This window comes from Taudactylus pleione, unplaced genomic scaffold (genome assembly GCF_031769625.1).
Source record: "Taudactylus pleione unplaced genomic scaffold, aTauple2 ptg000434l, whole genome shotgun sequence".
NCBI classification, from domain to species: domain Eukaryota; kingdom Metazoa; phylum Chordata; class Amphibia; order Anura; family Myobatrachidae; genus Taudactylus; species Taudactylus pleione.
The window spans coordinates 2,770,711-2,795,642 of record NW_028284836.1 but is presented as its reverse complement, the minus strand read 5'-3'; the positions used below and the strand labels follow the sequence as shown (position 1 = coordinate 2,795,642).

The following is a 24,932-nucleotide window of genomic DNA, read 5'->3' as shown; positions in this document are numbered from 1 at the left end:
GACTGCACGTTTAAAAAAAAACCCTTTATTTGTGTTTGGCAAATCTTGAAGCTATTTTGTGCAGGGTTTCAGTGGCGATTCCAAATATAACAACGATAGTAGTCTGGGAACAAACATATGGGCAAACGTGGGTGTCATGGAACTTTTTAACTTTTATGAAACTCCTCTTCACTTTTTGTTTTATGTACATAGCATGGAAAAGGTTTACTACCAAGTATTCCATAAATGCATCCTGCTGTTATGTAGTCTACAAACTAATGTACATTGTGCAACAGCTAACATCTAATGGACTTTAGTGGTAATGTTATTTTTTTTTTTTTTTTAACATCTTTTAGTCTGTATATCTTGGTGTTGTGAGATTTTGGGCAACTGTTTAGCAGTTCTAAAAAAATTTACCCACTTACCTGGTGACGATGTGACCGAGACAGCTGTGCTTCAGCTGCCAAGGTCACATCACATACGACCGCGCTGCCCCACTCTGCCTCGGCTGTAGAATGCAAACAGCACTCTGGAGCGCATGCGTCAGGGAACCAGGTGCGAGGAGATGAACCTCCCCTGTAAGCACTATTTGGCTGATCGCTGCGTGTGCAGAGATCAGCTGCAGCAGGGGGGACCGGTCATCTGTCCCCCTGACACACACTCCTGCTGTCCTCTGCATTTTAACCGCTGGGGGGGGATCTAGCATAAGTGGGGGTGGGGGAGGGATAAAGTCAAACCATATGACGCTGGAGAAGGAGAAGGGGGGTTAAAATAATAATAATAAAAAAAGCTTAACCTGATCTTTACTTGGCGGGGGTGTTATAAAACGGGGAATTTTTTTTGCTATTAAGGGGGGGGTTTGAAATGTCATTAGGATTTATGATCACCAGGGGCTCCATTGCCGAGGGGGGGGGGCTGGGAAGTTATTTTATAATAGGGGCCTATGGACATGGGGGGGTTGCAAAACACCTAGATATAATTTTGTTTTTTTAAAGTTTTAGATATATTATTAAAAATACTTTTATTAAATATAATTTCTAATGCTGGGCATACACGGCCAGATAAAATGCCTGTCAGACCGACAGACATTTTATCTTGCTGGCTGCCAGCCGCAGATGTTGCCGGCATACACTGTGAGATTTCTCTCACAGTGTATCAGCCCGACATCCGCGCTCCGCCCCCGGGGGAGGAGACATTTCCCTGTTCCTTCCTTAGGAAGGAACACAGGAAATGTCTGTCTGTCTGTCGGCCGCGGCTGGGAAATGTCTGTCTGTCGTAGGAAGGAAATGTCTGTCTGTCGTAGGAAGGAACACAGGAAATGGCTGTCTGTCGGATGCGGCTGGGCATACACTGCCCGATGCGGCCGACAGTTTACCGGGAAATATTGCATCGGACGGGCATGCCCGCCCGAGCAATATTTAACCCTCGGTCGCCCGCCCCCACACGCTACAATTATCGGGGCGATCCGCCGATATCCGGCAGATCGCCCCGATAATTGTAGCGTGTATGGCCAGCATAAGCGGTTATGTAGAAAAACATAAATAAGTAAATTGTCATTTAAGTGTTTACAATAGAAAGGTAAAGAAATGTATTTATTCATATATCTATATACAACTATTTGGACTACAATATTATTAAGTTATTAGTGTGTGGGTGCAGCTCTTAATAGATAATAAAACACACAAATCCCTGCATAGTAACTCAACAGGAACTCGACCGTGGCTATAGGAGTGCTGGGATCTGCTTTAGGCGGGATGGGTTCCTGTGTGGTCACTATGCAGGTAAGTACAGACGTTACCTAGCTGTCCTCCCACACACCAGTTATACCCCTTTTACACCGGAGCTATAACCCGGGTTTTTGAAGGGTTAACCCGGGCAGCTCCCTGGTGTAAAAGGGCAGGGGGTTGGATCGCCGGGTCGAGTAACCCGGCAATCCATCCCAGGTAACTAGCAGGGTTTAACACGGGCGTAGCCCGTGAAACCCTGCTGTGGGAACAGCGCACTCCGGGTCACGATGACCTGGAGTGCGCTGCTAGCCGGCTGATTGGTCCGGCTTCAGTGGCGCTTGGAGATGACGTCATCTCCAAGCGTCCACTTTCACTCCGCAAAAGCCGGGTCTCTGCAGACCCGACTGCGGTGTGAGCGGCGCTGACTCGGGAATATCCTGAGTCAGCGCCGGCAAAATTCCGGGTCTGATCCGGATAGGAACTTTGTTCCAACTCCGGGTCAGACCCGGAATTTAGGTGGAAAAGGGGTATTAGTGACCACTGACATGTACCATAATGATGCCTGGTAATTGCAGAATTATATAATACCACTTTCAGACAGAAAAATCCCTAAAACCTTGGTTTTTCCCATATCTTTCAACCAGTGAATTTGCTCCTAACCCCCTTTCACACAGCACATAATTCCCGGGAAATTCCCGGGTCGACCCCTTTCACACAGAACACAGATTATCCCTGCAATATACAGTGTGTCATAATGAATGGCACACAGAGATGAGGTCATGAATAGTGCAGCCCGTGCACCGCCATCTCAGCCAATAAGCACTGCTTACTATGCCCAGAGTAGAAAAACCCAGGTCGGCACCTTTCAGACAGCCGCCAACCCGTGTAAGACCCGGGAAAAACCCAGGTAAATACCTGGGTCGAAGTACCGGGAATTGGATCCCGTGTTGACCCTTTCAGACAGAAAAAAAACCCGGGTCGACCCGGCAAGATCCGGAAAATTACCGGGTTCTTTTCTCTGTCTGAAAGGGGTATTAGTTTGCATTTCCCTTGTATTTTTAGATTGTGGATGAAAATCACATGCATAGATGCTGGCTCAGTGAAAATAAATGACCCCATAGATCTAATACACTGACAATGCTGGAAAACGGGCCTTTATAGTAAGCAGTCTTGGTCACTAAATGTACATGTAAATATCGTGAATCCGCCCGACCCATCCCCCCCCGCCTCTGCCGTATTCAGAGAATTACTGGTATAGATTTTGAGACGCATGTGGCATATGTGTGCACTATTTAAATACCTGCTAATAAATAAATAAATTATATAAATATGTGCCTGATTTATGCCACGTTATACATGTTGTGCATTTGCTCCTGCTCTGTAGCTGATACGCCTCCTCTAAATGGGCACTGACATATATTTGCCGGATCATGCCCTTGCTGTACTTGTCCTTTATTTGTACGCCAACCCCTGTCTCTGTTCGCCCCTCTCGTCGCAAAGAGGCAAAAGCGACAGATACATGCAGCTCTGCATTGGCGCATACGTTTGCGCTCTTTTTTTGGGCACGCACGGTGAGAATTTGCGCAATTTACACTAGGCGAGCTGTAAGTTCAACTCCACTTCAGGATTCAAGTGTGTGGAACAGCTTTTAATTTCCAAGTCTGTGACAGCCAGGCACCTGGGATTGAACACGATTTAAGGGTAAGTTTACTAAGCGGCGGCGTTGACCCCTAAATTAAAACATCATTGATATAAAATGCACAGTAAACCGTTTTGCTTTGAATAACGGAGGTCTAGTTGCAACAATGCAAACTCAGATCTACACTGCTGTGGCGTGAGGCTATAACTGCATATTAGAGCTGATCTGGAAAAAGCAGTGTGAATCTGGTCGCAGTGGGCAGCACCCACCCTTAATGAACATGAAAATCTTCACTATAGAGGCCCTGCAAATACACCTTATGGCATCAATCATTTGCAGCAATGGGCTGTGTTAGGTTTTTTTTTTTTGCAGCAATTAAATGCCTAAGATTAATCTCTTAAGACAGGGGTCTTCAACCTTGGCCCTCCAGCTGCTGTGGAACTACACATTCCAGCATGCACTGCCACCTTTTTTATATATCAGCATGCTAAAACTATGGCAGTGCATGCTGGGATGTGTAGTTCCACAGCAGCTGGAGGGCCACGGTTGAAGACCCCTGCTCTAAGAGGTCTCATCACACAGGCCAGAGTAGCATTTTCTGCACCGAATTGCTTAAAAACGTGTACGATGGACCGATTAGTGTCATCAGTGGACGCCATTTATTCCTTGTCGTTAACGCCACTATTCATTTGTGACCGTTGAGGTGATATTTGCGCTGCATGACGATTTTTAAATTTCTTGTGTAGGTTACTCCACAGGAAATAATGCTGCAAAATAGGCAATTTGGACTTACAGCTGTAAGTCATTAGTGGTCTAATCGTTTACGTCCAGAGATCATCTGGAGCAATATTTGGTCGCAAATAGTCAAAAAGATTTTTGGATTAGGTGGGTTTGTTTAGTTTGTACATGTACATAGTTATTAGTAGGTCTTATGTACATGTACATAGTTATTAGTAGGTCTTATGTACATGTACATAGTTATTAGTAGGTCTTATGTACATGTACATAGTTATTAGTAGGTCTTATGTACATGTACATAGTTATTAGTAGGTCTTATGTACATAGTTATTAGTAGGTCTTATGTACATGTACATAGTTATTAGTAGGTCTTATGTACATAGTTATTAGTAGGTCTTATGTACATGTACATAGTTATTAGTAGGTCTTATGTACATGTACATAGTTATTAGTAGGTCTTATGTACATGTACATAGTTATTAGTAGGTCTTATGTACATGTACATAGTTATTAGTAGGTCTTATGTACATGTACATAGTTATTAGTAGGTCTTATGTACATGGTTATTAGTAGGTCTTATGTACATAGTTATTAGTAGGTCTTATGTACATAGTTATTAGTAGGTCTTATGTACATGTACATAGTTATTAGTAGGTCTTATGTACATGTACATAGTTATTAGTAGGTCTTATGTACATGTACATAGTTATTAGTAGGTCTTATGTACATGTACATAGTTATTAGTAGGTCTTATGTACATGTACATAGTTATTAGTAGGTCTTATGTACATAGTTATTAGTAGGTCTTATGTACATAGTTATTAGTAGGTCTTATGTACATGTACATAGTTATTAGTAGGTCTTATGTACATAGTTATTAGTAGGTGTTATGTACATGTACATAGTTATTAGTAGGTCTTATGTACATGTACATAGTTATTAGTAGGTGTTATGTACATGTACATAGTTATTAGTAGGTCTTATGTACATGTACATAGTTATTAGTAGGTGTTATGTACATGTACATAGTTATTAGTAGGTGTTATGTACATGTACATAGTTATTAGTAGGTCTTATGTACATGTACATAGTTATTAGTAGGTGTTATGTACATGTACATAGTTATTAGTAGGTCTTATGTACATGTACATAGTTATTAGTAGGTGTTATGTACATGTACATAGTTATTAGTAGGTCTTATGTACATGTACATAGTTATTAGTAGGTCTTATGTACATGTACATAGTTATTAGTAGGTGTTATGTACATGTACATAGTTATTAGTAGGTGTTATGTACATGTACATAGTTATTAGTAGGTGTTATGTACATGTACATAGTTATTAGTAGGTCTTATGTACATGTACATAGTTATTAGTAGGTCTTATGTACATGTACATAGTTATTAGTAGGTGTTATGTACATGTACATAGTTATTAGTAGGTGTTATGTACATGTACATAGTTATTAGTAGGTCTTATGTACATAGTTATTAGTAGGTCTTATGTACATAGTTATTAGTAGGTCTTATGTACATAGTTATTAGTAGGTCTTATGTACATGTACATAGTTATTAGTAGGTCTTATGTACATAGTTATTAGTAGGTGTTATGTACATGTACATAGTTATTAGTAGGTGTTATGTACATGTACATAGTTATTAGTAGGTGTTATGTACATGTACATAGTTATTAGTAGGTCTTATGTACATGTACATAGTTATTAGTAGGTGTTATGTACATGTACATAGTTATTAGTAGGTGTTATGTACATGTACATAGTTATTAGTAGGTGTTATGTACGGTAATTCTGCTTCAGTGTTGTCTCGGGGGGCGATTCAATTGTCTGAGAAAATGTAGCTCTTGGTAAAATGACTGGGAGCTCTTTAATTGTTTTGCACGACCTACCCCACGCTGGAAACCAGAATGCACTGGATCAGCCTCGTTAAGCAGCTTCTCCTATGTAAAGTGCCAGGCGCGCTGCAGTTAAGGCGCTCTTGGCACTCAGGACCAGCCCGATACCCTACTTATTGCAGATTCTGTTCGCACCTCTGGAGGGTGCAAGCAGAAATCTGTGATTAGTGCAGTTGTATAATGACCCCACACACACACAGACAGACAGCTGTCACCTTCTGATCACATTTACTAACCTAATAGTAGTCGTGTTAAAGTGCCAGCTGCCTGATACTGCAGCGTACGACCAGTGTTATACATTACTTGCGGTCTACTCTATCAGCATCTCTGATAGGGGCCCATGTAAGGGCTTGCTCGTAATTTAAACATGCTTCTTCCAGATAACATGCAGTTTTCCCCAAATGAGAGCCAGATGTGAGAGCTACATATAGACCACATGAGTCAGAGGGACGGCTTCATAGTGTGGTCACATGCTGGTGCAGTAACGTGGCTTTCTCCCAGAGGGGGATACAAGTCACAGAACACATCACTTATTACTATCACTTATTACTGGCTTTTTCTGTATCACTTATTACTATCACCTATTACTGGCTTTGTCTGTATCACTTATTACTATCACTTATTACTGGCTTTGTCTGTATCACTTATTACTATCACTTATTACTGGCTTTTTCTGTATCACTTATTACTATCACTTATTACTGGCTTTGTCTGTATCACTTATTACTATCACTTATTACTGGCTTTGTCTGTATCACTTATTACTATCACTTATTACTGGCTTTGTCTGTATCACTTATTACTGGCTTTGTCTGTATCACTTATTGCTATCACTTATTACTGGCTTTGTCTGTATCACTTATTACTATCACTTATTACTGGCTTTTTCTGTATCACTTATTACTATCACTTATTACTGACTTTGTCTGTATCACTTATTACTATCACTTATTACTGGCTTTTTCTGTATCACTTATTACTATCACTTATTACTGGCTTTGTCTGTATCACTTATTACTATCACTTATTACTGGCTTTGTCTGTATCACTTATTGCTATCACTTATTACTGGCTTTGTCTGTATCACTTATTACTGGCTTTGTCTGTATCACTTATTGCTATCACTTATTACTGGCTTTGTCTGTATCACTTATTACTATCACTTATTGCTGGCTTTGTCTGTATCACTTATTACTATCACTTATTACTGGCTTTGTCTGTATCACTTATTACTATCACTTATTGCTGGCTTTGTCTGTATCACTTATTACTATCACTTATTACTGGCTTTGTCTGTATCACTTATTACTATCACTTATTGCTGGCTTTGTCTGTATCACTTATTACTATCACTTATTACTGGCTTTTTCTGTATCACTTATTACTATCACTTATTACTGACTTTTTCTGTATCACTTATTACTGACTTTTTCTGTATCACTTATTACTATAACTTATTACTGGCTTTTTCTGTATCACTTATTACTATCACTTATTGCTGGCTTTGTCTGTATCACTTATTACTATCACTTATTACTGGCTTTGTCTGTATCACTTATTACTATCACTTATTGCTGTCTTTGTCTGTATCACTTATTACTATCACTTATTACTGGCTTTGTCTGTATCACTTATTACTATCACTTATTGCTGGCTTTGTCTGTATCACTTATTGCTATCACTTATTACTGGCTTTGTCTGTATCACTTATTGCTATCACTTATTACTGGCTTTGTCTGTATCACTTATTACTGGCTTTGTCTGTATCACTTATTGCTATCACTTATTACTGGCTTTGTCTGTATCACTTATTACTATCACTTATTGCTGGCTTTGTCTGTATCACTTATTGCTATCACTTATTACTGGCTTTGTCTGTATCACTTATTACTATCACTTATTACTGGCTTTTTCTGTATCACTTATTACTATCACTTATTACTGACTTTTTCTGTATCACTTATTACTGACTTTTTCTGTATCACTTATTACTATAACTTATTACTGGCTTTTTCTGTATCACTTATTACTATCACTTATTACTGGCTTTGTCTGTATCACTTATTACTATCACTTATTGCTGGCTTTGTCTGTATCACTTATTACTATCACTTATTGCTGTCTTTGTCTGTATCACTTATTACTATCACTTATTACTGGCTTTGTCTGTATCACTTATTACTATCACTTATTGCTGGCTTTGTCTGTATCACTTATTGCTATCACTTATAACTGGCTTTGTCTGTATCACTTATTACTATCACTTATAACTGACTTTGTCTGTATCACTTATTACTATCACTTATTACTGGCTTTTTCTGTATCACTTATTGCTATCACTTATTACTGGCTTTGTCTGTATCACTTATTACTGGCTTTGTCTGTATCACTTATTGCTATCACTTATTACTGGCTTTGTCTGTATCACTTATTACTATCACTTATTGCTGGCTTTGTCTGTATCACTTATTACTATCACTTATTACTGGCTTTGTCTGTATCACTTATTACTATCACTTATTGCTGGCTTTGTCTGTATCACTTATTACTATCACTTATTACTGGCTTTGTCTGTATCACTTATTACTATCACTTATTGCTGGCTTTGTCTGTATCACTTATTACTATCACTTATTACTGGCTTTTTCTGTATCACTTATTACTGACTTTTTCTGTATCACTTATTACTATAACTTATTACTGGCTTTTTCTGTATCACTTATTACTATCACTTATTGCTGGCTTTGTCTGTATCACTTATTACTATCACTTATTACTGGCTTTGTCTGTATCACTTATTACTATCACTTATTGCTGTCTTTGTCTGTATCACTTATTACTATCACTTATTACTGGCTTTGTCTGTATCACTTATTACTATCACTTATTGCTGGCTTTGTCTGTATCACTTATTGCTATCACTTATTACTGGCTTTGTCTGTATCACTTATTGCTATCACTTATTACTGGCTTTGTCTGTATCACTTATTACTGGCTTTGTCTGTATCACTTATTGCTATCACTTATTACTGGCTTTGTCTGTATCACTTATTACTATCACTTATTGCTGGCTTTGTCTGTATCACTTATTGCTATCACTTATTACTGGCTTTGTCTGTATCACTTATTACTATCACTTATTACTGGCTTTTTCTGTATCACTTATTACTATCACTTATTACTGACTTTTTCTGTATCACTTATTACTGACTTTTTCTGTATCACTTATTACTATAACTTATTACTGGCTTTTTCTGTATCACTTATTACTATCACTTATTACTGGCTTTGTCTGTATCACTTATTACTATCACTTATTACTGGCTTTGTCTGTATCACTTATTACTATCACTTATTGCTGTCTTTGTCTGTATCACTTATTACTATCACTTATTACTGGCTTTGTCTGTATCACTTATTACTATCACTTATTGCTGGCTTTGTCTGTATCACTTATTGCTATCACTTATAACTGGCTTTGTCTGTATCACTTATTACTATCACTTATAACTGACTTTGTCTGTATCACTTATTACTATCACTTATTACTGGCTTTTTCTGTATCACTTATTACTATCACTTCTTACTGGCTTTTTCTGTATCACTTATTACTATCACTTATAACTGGCTTTTTCTGTATCACTTATTACTATCACTTCTTACTGGCTTTGTCTGTATCACTTATTACTATCACTTATTACTGGCTTTGTCTGTATCACTTATTACTATCACTTATTACTGGCTTTTTCTGTATCACTTATTACTATCACTTATAACTGGCTTTGTCTGTATCACTTATTACTATCACTTATTACTGGCTTTGTCTGTATCACTTATAACTATCACTTATTGCTGGCTTTGTCTGTATCACTTATTACTATCACTTATTACTGGCTTTGTCTGTATCACTTATTACTATCACTTATTGCTGGCTTTGTCTGTATCACTTATTACTATCACTTATTACTGGCTTTTTCTGTATCACTTATTACTATCACTTATTACTGACTTTTTCTGTATCACTTATTACTGACTTTTTCTGTATCACTTATTACTATAACTTATTACTGGCTTTTTCTGTATCACTTATTACTATCACTTATTGCTGGCTTTGTCTGTATCACTTATTACTATCACTTATTACTGGCTTTGTCTGTATCACTTATTACTATCACTTATTGCTGTCTTTGTCTGTATCACTTATTACTATCACTTATTGCTGTCTTTGTCTGTATCACTTATTACTATCACTTATTACTGGCTTTGTCTGTATCACTTATTACTATCACTTATTGCTGGCTTTGTCTGTATCACTTATTGCTATCACTTATTACTGGCTTTGTCTGTATCACTTATTGCTATCACTTATTACTGGCTTTGTCTGTATCACTTATTACTGGCTTTGTCTGTATCACTTATTGCTATCACTTATTACTGGCTTTGTCTGTATCACTTATTACTATCACTTATTGCTGGCTTTGTCTGTATCACTTATTGCTATCACTTATTACTGGCTTTGTCTGTATCACTTATTACTATCACTTATTGCTGTCTTTGTCTGTATCACTTATTACTATCACTTATTACTGGCTTTGTCTGTATCACTTATTACTATCACTTATTGCTGGCTTTGTCTGTATCACTTATTGCTATCACTTATTACTGGCTTTGTCTGTATCACTTATTGCTATCACTTATTACTGGCTTTGTCTGTATCACTTATTACTGGCTTTGTCTGTATCACTTATTGCTATCACTTATTACTGGCTTTGTCTGTATCACTTATTACTATCACTTATTGCTGGCTTTGTCTGTATCACTTATTGCTATCACTTATTACTGGCTTTGTCTGTATCACTTATTACTATCACTTATTACTGGCTTTTTCTGTATCACTTATTACTATCACTTATTACTGACTTTTTCTGTATCACTTATTACTGACTTTTTCTGTATCACTTATTACTATAACTTATTACTGGCTTTTTCTGTATCACTTATTACTATCACTTATTACTGGCTTTGTCTGTATCACTTATTACTATCACTTATTGCTGGCTTTGTCTGTATCACTTATTACTATCACTTATTGCTGTCTTTGTCTGTATCACTTATTACTATCACTTATTACTGGCTTTGTCTGTATCACTTATTACTATCACTTATTGCTGGCTTTGTCTGTATCACTTATTGCTATCACTTATAACTGGCTTTGTCTGTATCACTTATTACTATCACTTATAACTGACTTTGTCTGTATCACTTATTACTATCACTTATTACTGGCTTTTTCTGTATCACTTATTACTATCACTTCTTACTGGCTTTTTCTGTATCACTTATTACTATCACTTATAACTGGCTTTTTCTGTATCACTTATTACTATCACTTCTTACTGGCTTTGTCTGTATCACTTATTACTATCACTTATTACTGGCTTTGTCTGTATCACTTATTACTATCACTTATTACTGGCTTTTTCTGTATCACTTATTACTATCACTTATAACTGGCTTTGTCTGTATCACTTATTACTATCACTTATAACTGACTTTGGGCCTGATTCAGACCCACTCGCGAGCGGCTGTCCGCTCGCAAGTGGGTCGATGTTATGGACTGAGCATGCGCACGACGGAGGGAGCTCCGTCGTGCGCATGCGCCAGACGCGACGAGCGAAGGAAAGTCCTTCGCTCGTTGTGTCCGATCAAAGGGGGCGTGCTGTCAATGTTGATTGACAGCACACCCCCTTTGGTGGGCGTGCCGGGGGCGTGCCTCCCTGACGGGGGCGTTCCCACGGGAACGCTTCCCGTCAGAAGCCGGCCCACTGACATCACTAGTGATGTCAGTGGGAGTGATTTTGGCTCTGATAGAGCCAAAATCACTCCGGAGCTTGCAGTTGAAAACCTCAACCGCAGGCTCCGGCTCGCAAATTCGATGGTCGCGATGGTCTTGACCATCGCGACCATCACAATGCACGCTCGTATAGCCTGTGGGTGGTGACCCACAGCTATACGAGCGTCCAGGAGGACGCTCCATGAAAATGGAGCCCGGCCCTCATTCAGAGCGTGCGCTCTGCTCAGAGCGTACGGCTCTGAATGAGGGCCTTTGTCTGTATCACTTATTATTGCTATCACTTATTACTGGCTTTTTCTGTATCACTTATTACTGACTTTTTCTGTATCACTTATTACTATCACTTATAACTGGCTTTGTCTGTATCACTTATTACTATCACTTATAACTGACTTTGTCTGTATCACTTGTTATTGCTATCACTTATTACTGGCTTTTTCTGTATCACTTATTACTGGCTTTGTCTGTATCACTTATTACTATCACTTATAACTGGCTTTGTCTGTATCACTTATTACTATCACTTATAACTGACTTTGTCTGTATCACTTATTACTATCACTTATTATCACTTATTACTGGCTTTGTCTGTATCACTTATTACTATCACTTATAACTGGCTTTTTCTGTATCACTTATTACTATCACTTATTACTGGTTTTGTCTGTATCACTTATTACTATCACTTATTACTGGCTTTGTCTGTATCACTTATTACTATCACTTATTACTGGCTTTGTCTGTATCACTTATTACTATCACTTATTACTGGCTTTGTCTGTATCACTTATTACTATCACTTATAACTGGCTTTTTCTGTATCACTTATTACTATCACTTATTACTGGCTTTTTCTGTATCACTTATTGCTATCACTTATTACTGACTTTTTCTGTATCACTTATTACTATCACTTATTACTGGCTTTTTCTGTATCACTTATTACTATCACTTATTACTGGCTTTGTCTGTATCACTTATTACTATCACTTATTACTGGCTTTGTCTGTATCACTTATTACTATCACTTATTACTGGCTTTTTCTGTATCACTTATTACTATCACTTATTACTGGCTTTGTCTGTATCACTTATTACTATCACTTATCACTGGCTTTGTCTGTATCACTTATTGCTATCACTTATTACTATCACTTATTACTGGCTTTGTCTGTATCACTTATTATTATCACTTATTACTATCACTTATTACTGGCTTTGTCTGTATCACTTATTACTATCACTTATTACTGGCTTTGTCTGTATCACTTATTACTATCACTTATTACTGGCTTTGTCTGTATCACTTATTACTATCACTTATTATTATCACTTATTACTGGCTTTTTCTGTATCACTTATTACTATCACTTATTACTATCACTTATTACTGGCTTTGTCTGTATCACTTATTACTATCACTTATCACTGGCTTTGTCTGTATCACTTATTGCTATCACTTATTACTGGCTTTGTCTGTATCACTTATTACTATCACTTATTACTGGCTTTGTCTGTATCACTTATTACTATCACTTATTACTATCACTTATTACTATCACTTATAACTGACTTTGTCTATATCACTTATTACTATCACTTATTATTATCACTTATTACTGGCTTTGTCTGTATCACTTATTACTATCACTTATAACTGGCTTTTTCTGTATCACTTATTACTATCACTTATTACTGGCTTTGTCTGTATCACTTATTACTGGCTTTGTCTGTATCACTTATTATTATCACTTATTACTATCACTTATTACTGGCTTTGTCTGTATCACTTATTACTATCACTTATTACTGGCTTTGTCTGTATCACTTATTACTATCACTTATTACTGGCTTTGTCTGTATCACTTATAACTATCACTTATTACTGGCTTTTTCTGTATCACTTATTACTATCACTTATTACTATCACTTATTACTGGCTTTGTCTGTATCACTTATTACTATCACTTATTACTGGCTTTTTCTGTATCACTTATTACTATCACTTATTACTGGCTTTGTCTGTATCACTTATTACTATCACTTATTACTGGCTTTTTCTGTATCACTTATTACTATCACTTATAGCTGGCTTTGTCTGTACAGGTTGAGTCTCCCATATCCAAAATGCTTGGGACCAGGGGTATTTTGGATAACGGAATATTCCGTATTTTGGAATAATTGCATTTCATAATGAAATATCTTGGGAATGGGACCCCAATATACACACAGAATGCATATATGTGTCATATGCACCTTATACACATTGCCTGCAGCTCATTTTATACAATATTTTCAATTATTTTGTGGCTCAAGCAAAGTTTGTGTACATACATGAAATAAATTTATGTTTCATTTACACCCTATACACACAGCCTGAAGGTAATTGTATACCATATTTTTAATAATTTGTGCCTTAGACAAAGTTTGTGTACATTGAACCATCAAAAATCAAAGGTTTTATTATCTCAGTCATGCCAAAATTATTCCGTAATTCTGAATATTCCGTATTTCGGAATATTTGGATATGGGAGACTCAACCTGTATCACTTATTACTATCACTTATAACTGGCTTTTTCTGTATCACTTATTACTATCACTTATTGCTGGATTTTTCTGTATCACTTATTACTATCACTTATTACTGGATTTTTCTGTATCACTTATTACTATCACTTATTACTATCACTTATTACTGGCTTTGTCTGTATCACTTATTACTATCACTTATTACTGGCTTTGTCTGTATCACTTATTACTATCACTTATAACTGGCTTTTTCTGTATCACTTATTACTATCACTTATTACTGGCTTTTTCTGTATCACTTATTACTATCACTTATTACTGGCTTTTTCTGTATCACTTATTGCTATCACTTATTACTGACTTTTTCTGTATCACTTATTACTATCACTTATTACTGGCTTTTTCTGTATCACTTATTGCTATCACTTATTACTGGCTTTGTCTGTATCACTTATTACTATCACTTATTACTATCACTTATTACTGGCTTTGTCTGTATCACTTATTATTATCACTTATTACTGGCTTTGTCTGTATCACTTATTACTATCACTTATAACTGGCTTTTTCTGTATCACTTATTACTATCACTTATTACTGGCTTTGTCTGTATCACTTATTATTATCACTTATTACTATCACTTATTACTGGCTTTGTCTGTATCACTTATTACTATCACTTATTACTGGCTTTGTCTGTATCACTTATTACTATCACTTATTACTGGCTTTGTCTGTATCACTTATAACTATCACTTATTACTGGCTTTTTCTGTATCACTTATTACTATCACTTATTACTATCACTTATTACTGGCTTTGTCTGTATCACTTATTACTATCACTTATTACTGGCTTTTTCTGTATCACTTATTACTATCACTTATTACTGGCTTTGTCTGTATCACTTATTACTATCACTTATTACTGGCTTTTTCTGTATCACTTATTACTATCACTTATAGCTGGCTTTGTCTGTACAGGTTGAGTCTCCCATATCCAAAATGCTTGGGACCAGGGGTATTTTGGATAACGGAATATTCCGTATTTTGGAATAATTGCATATCATAATGAAATATCTTGGGAATGGGACCCCAATATACACACAGAATGCATATATGTGTCATATGCACCTTATACACATTGCCTGCAGCTCATTTTATACAATATTTTCAATAATTTTGTGGCTCAAGCAAAGTTTGTGTACATACATGAAATAAATTTATGTTTCATTTACACCCTATACACACAGCCTGAAGGTAATTGTATACCATATTTTTAATAATTTGTGCCTTAGACAAAGTTTGTGTACATTGAACCATCAAAAATCAAAGGTTTTATTATCTCAGTCATGCCAAAATTATTCCGTAATTCTGAATATTCCGTATTTCGGAATATTTGGATATGGGAGACTCAACCTGTATCACTTATTACTATCACTTATAACTGGCTTTTTCTGTATCACTTATTACTATCACTTATTGCTGGATTTTTCTGTATCACTTATTACTATCACTTATTACTATCACTTATTACTGGATTTTTCTGTATCACTTATTACTATCACTTATTACTGGCTTTGTCTGTATCACTTATTACTATCACTTATTACTGGCTTTGTCTGTATCACTTATTACTATCACTTATAACTGGCTTTTTCTGTATCACTTATTACTATCACTTATTACTGGCTTTTTCTGTATCACTTATTACTATCACTTATTACTGGCTTTTTCTGTATCACTTATTGCTATCACTTATTACTGACTTTTTCTGTATCACTTATTACTATCACTTATTACTGGCTTTTTCTGTATCACTTATTGCTATCACTTATTACTGGCTTTGTCTGTATCACTTATTACTATCACTTATTACTATCACTTATTACTGGCTTTGTCTGTATCACTTATTACTATCACTTATTATTATCACTTATTACTGGCTTTGTCTGTTTCACTTATTACTATCACTTATTACTATCACTTATTACTGGCTTTGTCTGTATCACTTATTACTATCACTTATTACTGGCTTTGTCTGTATCACTTATTACTATCACTTATCACTGGCTTTGTCTGTATCACTTATTGCTATCACTTATTACTGGCTTTGTCTGTATCACTTATTACTATCACTTATTACTATCACTTATAACTGACTTTGTCTATATCACTTATTACTATCACTTATTATTATCACTTATTACTGGCTTTGTCTGTATCACTTATTACTATCACTTATAACTGGCTTTTTCTGTATCACTTATTACTATCACTTATTACTGGCTTTGTCTGTATCACTTATTACTATCACTTATTACTGGCTTTGTCTGTATCACTTATTATTATCACTTATTACTATCACTTATTACTGGCTTTGTCTGTATCACTTATTACTATCACTTATTACTGGCTTTTTCTGTATCACTTATTACTGGCTTTTTCTGTATCACTTATTACTATCACTTATTACTGGCTTTGTCTGTATCACTTATTACTATCACTTATAACTGGCTTTTTCTGTATCACTTATTACTGGCTTTTTCTGTATCACTTATTACTATCACTTATTACTGGCTTTTTCTGTAAATGAAAGAAAGTGCCACAAACATAACATTTAATAGCCTTCTGTTGCCTGTATTCATATAACTTCTGCTATGTTGTATTTACTAGTGGGAGAGGCAGGAATACTCACTAGACCACAGACAGACACGGCCACTACAGTTCTGTCCAGCACTTATGCTGAATGTCCAAGGTGCTTTAATCTAACTTTTCTTTAAATTTACTGAGACCATAACAAAACAAAAAAAATAAAAATGATGGCATCCGTGCAAACGTCCCACTAATCTGCCAGACGTCACCCATTTTATGCAATACCCACGCGCTTTACCACGCTGACAATTGGGCCTGCCCAGCAACCATCAGAGCTGAGGTCAGGTTTGAAAATTTAACATTTATAACGGCGATTCAATTGTGTTTGAGCGCCCATAAGTAATGTGTACCCTCGTTGGCCGGTATTCCGTTGTTATGCTGATGGGCGCCCATTACTTATTGCGCTTGTAGAACCCAAACACGTTAAGTGGCTAAAACCGTATAAAGTAATGGGCACGACAAGGAAAATACAGTTTCGGTGCCCGAAAAACTGAGTTTTCGACAATTTCTGCTCGTCACCTCAGCGAGCAGAAATAATGGGCGCCCAGGGCAATCGCGCCTAATTGGAGCAACAATTATATTGCTACTTCGGGCGCCCATTATTATTATTATCCATTATTTATATGGCGCCACAAGGGTTCCACAGCGCCTTACAGTGTTATATAGTTTATAACTTAGCCCGGGAGCTAATTCCAGCGTAAGAATTTAATCGCCCCCATTGTTTCATTTGCAGCCACAGAGCTAGCCGCTGCCTGTTGAGTCTAAAGCAGCGGTTCCCAAAGTGTATGCCGCGGCTCCCAGGTGTGCCGCGGCGCTTATGCAAGGGTGCCGTGGGTGGATTTCAGAGCAAGTTGGCCCAACTGGTCGGGCCGCGTGCTTCCTCTCCAAGCAGCCCGCGGCCATTTAGACAGCACAGCCGGCCCCATGCTGTGCTGCTGGCTCTCGCTGCTTGTCACAGTCTGAGGCGTGTAGCCCCGCCCCCTCCTACTCTTCCCTGACTCCTCCTCCTCCTGCAGGCTGCGCCTCACCGCGTGACTCCCGGGCTCTCCTTGTCTTAGGTTAGTGACATTCTGTGACACAGTGCGTCTGAGGTATTGAGGTAGTGTAGTTGTTATTAATAAAAATCGAACATATATCACTTTACCCATTTCTACTTCAGGGTCCATAGTGGTCCACAGGGTGACCTTGGGGTATAGCTGGATCCTGGATCCTCGGGCACCACGGAGTTAAAGCTTTTAGCTGCTCCCAGGATGCACTTGGGTCCAACCTCCCCTATACCCCGCCCCCGAGCCACAGGCACCTCAGTTTAAGATGGTGCCCGGCCGGAGTCGGGTCACCCTGCGGGGGGGGTCTGCAGGAGCAGCCCCCTAAAGCTTTTTTAACTTAGTTAAATTTATTTATTTTTTGACTACAGTTTTTTCTTTTTCTCCAGAGCGGCAGCGATGGGCTGTCTGTACAGACGCCCACGCTGCCGCTCCTTCTCCCTGCTGGCGCCGCGACGCCAGCACTGAACTGGGGATCGCGGCGGGGGAAGCCAGAGTCTGTACTAGCCGGACTCTGGCTTCCCCCGGGACTGCTGCCGGAAGACGCCGGGGAGATCAGGTAAGCCGCGCACCGCTGATTAGCGGCGGTGCGCGGGTATTGCCTTTCATATGCAGTCCCATGCCCCCGGTCTAGGGGACAGACCGGGGGCGCTAGCGGTGGCGGCGGGCCCCCCCTCCATCGGAGGCATACCCCGCCAGACCACTAGACCACCAGGGTAATTAAGCGGCAAGCGGGATGCCGCAACCTTGGGGGTTAAATATGCTAGCCAGGGGAGGAAGCCTTCCCTGTCAGCGGCTCCTCCCCTCAGCTCAGCGCGCCTTTCAGCTCGGAGTCTGGCGTCGCTGAGCTGCAGCTACTCGGCCACTCCTCCTCTGAGGTCTCCAGCGGCCATTTTCTTACTGGCAGCGTGGATACTCTCAGGGAGCACGCGGACCGGTCCCCCTGTGTACCTCTCCCCCGACAAGGACAGTGTACACAGCGCTATAGCCCTCCCAGACACTGAATCTGGGAGGTTGATTGTAGTGGAAAGGTGCAGTGAGTATATCTTCCTGCATGGTATGTGACTTTTGCTAGTGCTGCCTGTCTGTGTCTTTTTTCTACTTACTGTCAGCCTGTACCTATCCCTTTCCTTCTCCTACAAGCCCTACAGGTGTGCGGGGGAAGGGTGTTTCTACTGACCTCACCTATATAGATCACGTATTTGTGAGGTCCGTCACATACAGTTGTGTGCTACACGGTGCCATATTGTGGGCTGTTGTTCAGCACACTGGTGAGTGCGCACGTTTTCTTCCTAAGTCATGTCTGAGGAGGAGATTGAGCACTCCGGGGCTCCAGCATTGTTCTCCTGCAGGCGCTGTTCTGCAGGAGTGGATAGGGAGGATTTGTCACAGGACGGCCTGTGCGGACGGTGCCAGGCGGTCCCTGGTACGTCTAAACCTCCCATTTCGCAGGAGCCACCATGGGCGATGTTTTCCCAGGTGCTGGTGTCCATCGCGGACCGTCTGTCGGTCCCGACTGCCGCCCCTACTAGGGCGTTGCCCCAGCCTGCCATCCCCCATTCCCCGGGTGTCCCACAATTATTGCTGACTCCCCCGGGGTCTCAGCCTGTTGGTCCCTATGCGGGGTTGCCAATGTATATTCAGTCCACCCCTGTGGCACAGCCGGCTGTGGTGCCGTTTCAGGCTCCTGTGACAGCTCCTCCACCCTGGGTGGATGCGCTTTCCCACACTGTCCAAGATTTGGCGGCAGCATCTTCGGGCTTTTCAGTCGATGTTGCGCAGTGACGTGCCCTCCAGGGCGTCTAAACGCTCAGTCATGGCACAGGCTGCGCATCTTTCGGATTATGAGGGGTTCTCGGATGATGGTGAGGTACAGGATGACTCAGCCTCAGATGCCTCAGTCCAGGAGGTAGACACTAAGTCTTCCATCAATGTGCGGGCTCTGGTTAAGGCGGTGCGGGCTATTCTTCTGATTGAGGATGAGGCACCCGCTCCCAAGTCAAGGTATCCTAGTTTTAAAAAAGCTAAGGTTACTTCTACAGCGTTCCCCTTGTCTGATCAGTTGACTGATCACATGGCGGTGGCCTGGCAGACGCCCAGTAAGCGTTTCCTGCCACAGAAACGCTTGGCGTCCAATTATCCATTCCCGGAAGCGCATTGTAAGAAATGGGAAACTCCGCCTGCAGTCGATTCCCATGTAACACGCCTCATCAGGAGTGCTACTTTGCCATTGCCGTCTATATCCTCGCTGAAGGATCCTACGGACAGGAAGGTGGAGACTTGTCTAAAGTCTATTTATTCTCTCTCAGGGGCTGTAGCCCGGCCGTCCATGGCCATCTCCTGGGTGGCCAAGGCCATTGAGGGGTGGGCCAACGCCTTGGAGGACACGTTTACGGATGAATCTCCGGACGTCCAGAGGGCGTTGTTAGGACAGATGAGAGATGCCGCCTCCTACATTGGAAAAGCATCTTTGGATGCTAGCCTGTTGACCTCTAGGGTTTCGGCGGCAGCAGTGTCTGCTCGTAGATCCTTGTGGTTGCGGTCTTGGAGAGCAGACGCAGATTCAAAGAAAGGCTTGGAGGCCTTACCTTTTAATGGGGAATTACTATTTGGTCCGGACCTGGACAAAATAGTAGATACCCTGGCAAAATCCAAGTCAGCCTTCCTCCCTTCAGCTACTACACCTGCTAAGGTCCGGAGCTCGGCGTTTCGTTCCTTTCGGGTTCAGGGCAAGGCAAAGGGTCAGTCCTTCCCGAGGCAGTCCGCACCCAAGACCGCCTCAAAGCCAAAGAAGCAAGCCTGGAGTGCTAGGCGCCCTTCTTCCAAGCCAGAAGATAAGCCTTCTGCGTGATGGGACGGGCCTCCCTCTGGGGGACCCCAGAGTGGGAGGCCGACTTCTTCAATTCGCCCAGTGCTGGCACAATACCACCACGGATGCCTGGGTACGAGAAGTGGTCTCCCAGGGGTACGCCCTGTCTTTTCGACACAGGCCGCCTTGCCAGTTTTTTTGCACAAGTCCTTCTCAGGACAAAACCAAGGCCTTGCAGGTTCAGGAAGCCATAGAGGCCTTGCTGACGGCGGGGGTCATTATACCCGTACCACAGTCTCAACGTGGGATGGGGTATTACTCTACGCTGTTTCTGGTGCAGAAACCCAATGGCTCTCATCGCCCCATCCTCAATTTGAAGTCCCTGAACAGGTTTCTCAGGGTTCCCAAATTCAGGATGGAAACTTTGCGTTCCATCATACTGGCGATGGAACCGGGGGATTATATGGTCTCCCTGGATATCCAGGACGCCTACCTCCATGTGCCTATAGCAACATCGCACCAACGGTTTCTGCGGTTTGCTATTCTCCACAACCACTACCAATTCAGGGCTCTACCCTTTGGTCTCTCCACGGCACCAAGGGTATTTACCAAGGTGATGGCGGTCATGGCGGCTCACCTTCGGAGCCAGGGGATACGGTTGCTACCGTATCTAGACGACCTCCTCTTGCTGGCAAGCTCCCCGGAGGTACTGATCCAGCATCTACAGGCGCACGGCTGGTTGATCAACTGGAAGAAATCCTCCCTCATCCCATCACAACGGATGGTTCATTTGGGGGCCCTGCTGGACTCTCGTCAGCAACGGATTTTTCTGACTCCAGAGAAGGTCTCCTCCTTACAGCTGCGGATTCACAGTTGTCTGAGCAGTGGCAGAGTGTCGGTGCACTCTGCGATGAGGGTTTTGGGGTCCATGGTGTCGGCATTCGACATGGTGGAGTTTGCCCAGTTCCATTCCAGGCCCCTGCAGGGGCTGATTCTTTCAGAATGGAACGGATTGCCACACAGGATCCGCTCTCAGATGCTGGTGTTGTCCTCGGAGGTGCGTCTGTCCCTAGCCTGGTGGCTGCAGACAGCGCATCTCCTGGAGGGGCGCCCCTTTTGGATCCCGGAATGGGTTCTGCTCACGACAGATGCCAGTCTCCGGGGTTGGGGGGCGGTGACAGGCTCCTTGTCACTTCAGGGTCGTTGGTCGGCGGAGGAAGCGATTCTTCCCATCAACATCCTGGAACTGCGGGCAGTATACAGAGCCCTGCAGTCGTCCGGCACCGCTCTTCACGGAAGGGCCGTTCAGGTGCAGTCAGACAACGCCACCACGGTGGCGTACATCAATCACCAGGGAGGGACTCGCAGTCGAGCTGCGATGTCGGAGGTGTCCCGCGTCCTGGCTTGGGCGGAGCGCTATCTTCCAGCTCTCTCGGCAGTTTTCATCCCAGGAGTCCTCAATTGGGAGGCAGACTTCCTCAGCCGTTACGATGTGCATCCCGGGGAATGGTCGCTTCATCCAGAGGTATTCCAACTACTCGTGGACAAGTGGGGGCTGCCAGAGCTGGACCTGATGGCGTCCCGTTACAATCACAAGCTGCCTGTGTACGGGTCAAGGACAAGGGACGCAGGCGCAAGTCTGATAGACGCGCTGTCGGTGAAATGGCTGTTTCAACTGGCTTACTTGTTCCCTTTGATATCTCTGCTGCCTCGGGTCCTGCGCAAGTTCAAACAGGACGGAGGCACACTGATCCTGGTGGCCCCAGCGTGGCCCAGAAGGCCGTGGTACTCCGATCTGCGGAGCCTGTCCATCGACGCTCCGTACCTCCTACCTCAACGGCGGGACCTGTTGTCTCAGGGGCCCTGTCTTCACCCGGATCTGGGTCGACTATCTTTGACGGCGTGGCTCTTGAGACAGCCGTCCTGAGGTCTCGGGGCTTTTCTAGCTCCGTTATTACCACCATGCTGAGGGCGCGCAAGCCTGCTTCCGCGAGGATCTATCACAGAGTGTGGCACACTTACTTTCAGTGGTGCGAGGCCAGAAACTATGATCCCCAGGTGTTCCGAGTTTCGCGTATTCTGGCTTTCCTTCAGTCCGGTTTGGACTTAGGATTACGTCTTTCTTCACTGAAGGTACACGTGTCTGGTCTGTCGGTGTGGTTCCAGCGCAGGATCGCTGCTATGCCGGACGTACACACCTTTTTCCAGGGTGTTTTGAGAATCCAGCCTCCCTGTGTGCCACCTGTGGCCCCGTGGGATTTGGCGGTGGTTCTTAGGGCCTTACAGGGTCCTCCTTTTGAGCCCTTGGAGTCAGTGGAGCTCAAGTGGCTAACTTTTAAAACTGTTTTCCTCTTGGCAATTGCTTCTGCCAGGAGGGTTTCAGATTTGGGGGCGCTTTCTTGTCGTCCCCCTTTTCTGATTTTTCATCAGGACAGAGCGGTGCTTCGCACTCGTCCTGATTTCCTGCCTAAGGTGGTTTCCAGGTTCCACATTAATCAGGAAATTGTTGTACCAGCCTTTCAGTCACCTGATCTTTCGGCTGGGGAGACTTCCTTAGACGTTGTAAGGGCACTCCAGGTTTATGTGGACCGGACTAGTTCTGTGAGGAAGTCGGATTCTTTGTTTATCCTCTTTGGTTTTCACAAGAGGGGTTGGCCTGCCAACAAACAGACTCTAGCCCGTTGGCTTCGTTCTGTTATTATTGAGGCTTATATGCAGGAGGGTTTACCTGTTCCAGCCTCTGTTAAGGCTCATTCCACTCGGTCCGTGGGCCCTTCTTGGGCTGCTAGCCGTGGCGCCTCTGCTGTTCAGCTCTGTAAGGCGGCCACCTGGTCTTCCATTCAGACCTTTTTGAGGTTCTATGCGTTTGACACCTTTGCCTCTCAGGATGCATCCTTTGGGCGCCGGGTTCTCCTATCAGCACAGGAGCGTCCCCGCCCTTAGTTGGACTGCTTTGGGACATCCCCAAGGTCACCCTGTGGACCCCTATGGACCCTGAAGTAGAAAACAAGAGATATGGTAAGAACTTACCTTTGTTATCTCTGTTTCTACGAAGTCCATAGGGTCCACAGGGCACCCGCCCTGACGCACCTGGCTTCATATGGGCTCTGTGACTGGTCACCGGTTTTCCGTCTCCCATTTCTGTGAGTATGGTTCTTGTGTGTTCCAGTCTTCCTTCTCTCTGTTTCGTCTCCTCCTCCGGCCTGGGCTGCTTACCTCCTCCGGCCTGGGCTGCTTACCTCCCCTATACCCCGCCCCCGAGCCTGTGGCTCGGGGGCGGGGTATAGGGGAGGTTGGACCCAAGTGCATCCTGGGAGCAGCTAAAAGCTTTAACTCCGTGGTGCCCGAGGATCCAGGATCCAGCTATACCCCAAGGTCACCCTGTGGACCCTATGGACTTCGTAGAAACAGAGATAACAAAGGTAAGTTCTTACCATATCTCTTGTTTTTTGTTATCATTATGTTTTTGATTGTTACATAAGGTCTATATTTAGCACTGGTGTGGGGTGGAAGGGTGTATTGCAGGGATCGGTATGAAAGACCGCCGGACCTATGTCCGATGGTTCAAATACCGACAGCAGATCACTGCAGCCTCCAAAATCACGATCGTAAGTATGTTAACTATTACTAACCCTTTCCCCCCCTAACCCTCCTTTAGGGGTGTCTAAACCTAACTTCCCACCCCCTAGTGCCTGACCTTCCCCCCGGGGGAGGTGCGGAGCCCTAAACCTAACCCTCCCCATTGGACCCCCCCTGCGGCTTTTCTCGCCGCCCGGCTGACTTACATTCTTTTGGGATGCCGGGCGTCAGGCTCCCGGTGTAGGGATAATGATAGGCGTCAGTATTTCGACGACTGTCATTAGTCCGCTGTCGGGATTAGACAGTCGGGAGGCCGGCATTTCGGCCGTCGCCATCCCGACTGCATACCGTATTGCAGTCCATGGTAAAGTTATTACATGATTATAGATATTTTAAATAGATATAATGTGCATGAGACTTGCATATTTTTATTCTTGTACACTTCTCTTCAGTTAATATATCTATAAC

The 24,932-nt window shown here is 42.0% G+C and overlaps 1 protein-coding gene across 1 annotated transcript in view; it reads left to right on the top strand.

Annotated features, from left to right (window-relative positions):
* Positions 1-24,932, top strand: part of EXTL3 (exostosin like glycosyltransferase 3) — a 158,653-nt gene that overhangs the window by 37,583 nt on the left and 96,138 nt on the right. The window lies entirely within an intron of this gene.